The following is a 1,735-nucleotide window of genomic DNA, read 5'->3' as shown; positions in this document are numbered from 1 at the left end:
AACATAAAACAGAAAATGGTAACGACGGCAATCATTCCGGCACGAAAAAATGGCGGAAAAAGTTTTTGGAAAATTGCGGAGGCAAGGAAAACACGTGTGTCGAAGCGAACGATTCGACGAAAGACAATAAACAAGAATACTCCTAGCAAGAAAAGGCCTTTTCTGCCAAAATGAACTCAATTATATTCCTGGTGACGCTATGAGGAGGAGGATAATGGATTGGACCTCGAGAAGGCATTACAACTGTGGCAGGACAGCAAACCACGAAGAATATATGAACTGAAAAATTTGAAGTGATAATTGCCTTGTATTACCAATTAACTGTGATATCCATTTTGGCAGAAAAGTCTTTTTCTTGCTAGGAGTATTCTTTTATTATCTTTTGTTGAACCGTTCGCTTCAACACGCGTGTTTTCCTTGCCTCTGCGATCCGAAGAATATCTCCGCTGTTTTTTCGTGTTGGAATTATTGCCGTTGTTATCACTTTCTGCATTATGTTTCGACTTATTACTGACAATGAAGACCAATTTTGAATTGATTTTCACCTTAAATCGACGACAACCACCACAACGATGACATCATCTCGAAGCAACGAGATTGGCGTGCAGACAAAAACTCGAACCGCGAGACCAAAACAACAATGGCGGATCTGCCTGACGAAAAGTTTGGAGTGCGCTAAATCTTGGTTAAAAAAACTAATCGGGTAATAATGACAATTTTGTAGAATCTAAAAACAGGCATGCATGGCAAACACAAGCAAAAACATTTATGAAATACATTCAATAATTCCTTAAGCTAACAGTAAGTCTCAAAACACAATCTAAACTTCATTTCTCTTACCTGAAGCGTATTCCCAGTCGGATCTTTTACCTTGTATGCATTTAAGCACAACTTTTTCTTTAATCTGCTAGAATCTTGTCCAAGTTTTTTTTTTTTTCTCCATTTCTGGCACACAAAAACTTCAGCTTTAGCAATGAAAGTGTCTAAAAGGGCATTAAGTATTTAACATATAAACTATGTCTCAAAAATGCATACATTGACATTAAATAGCGAATACGTTTCGTGAGTAAGGATAATGACATGCATTTCCGACAGCATTTTTTTGTGGAAAAGTAGATTGTCTATTTAAAGTTCGAGCGTGCGTATATTCTGTATAAATGATTGGCTAATGATAAAGAATAATCATGTCAAAAATGAGTGCTACAAGGCCACCATAATAACCGTTTAACCCTTGCTAGACTTGAACAAGTTGCTTACCGAAAAAGGATTCAACATGAAAAATATTCCAATCGATGAGGTTGCACTAGAAGATTTTTTCTTGTACAAAAACGTATGACTGATATATTTTTATATGATGAACAAGAGAATAAAACACTTCTTACGAGATGCTTTTTTCCCGTTGTCTGAACGCTGAACAGTTTTTTTGGGACGATTTTCGACACTAACCCCCTTACGTAATTTATTTGGACATTTTCGATATACTAACCCCTTATGTCTTTTTTTTGGACATTTTCGACATACTAACCCACAGGTGACAAACAGGCGGCCTGCGGGCCAGATCAGGCCCGCTAAGGGATTGAATCCGGCCCGCGAGACAACACTCAGAGAAGCGCAAGAGAAAAACAAGCTGCAGGTTGAAATATGTCAACTTGATGTTGCCAAAGCCAGGTGCCTCCAACAAAGACACTGTACTTGTATTTATTTCTCTCTCTCTCTCTCTGTCTGTCTCTCTCTT

The 1,735-nt window shown here is 38.0% G+C and overlaps 1 protein-coding gene across 1 annotated transcript in view; it reads left to right on the top strand.

Annotated features, from left to right (window-relative positions):
• LOC148347806 (MAGUK p55 subfamily member 3-like) overlaps positions 1 to 1,735 on the top strand; it is a 432,473-nt gene that overhangs the window by 77,670 nt on the left and 353,068 nt on the right. The gene's annotated exons all lie outside the window — the stretch shown is intronic.

Source organism: Urocampus carinirostris, chromosome 19 (genome assembly GCF_059441175.1).
Source record: "Urocampus carinirostris isolate Australia breed hairy pipefish chromosome 19, RoL_Ucar_1.0, whole genome shotgun sequence".
Classification (NCBI taxonomy): Eukaryota; Metazoa; Chordata; class Actinopteri; order Syngnathiformes; family Syngnathidae; genus Urocampus; species Urocampus carinirostris.
This window is presented reverse-complemented; position numbering and strand designations above follow the sequence as displayed.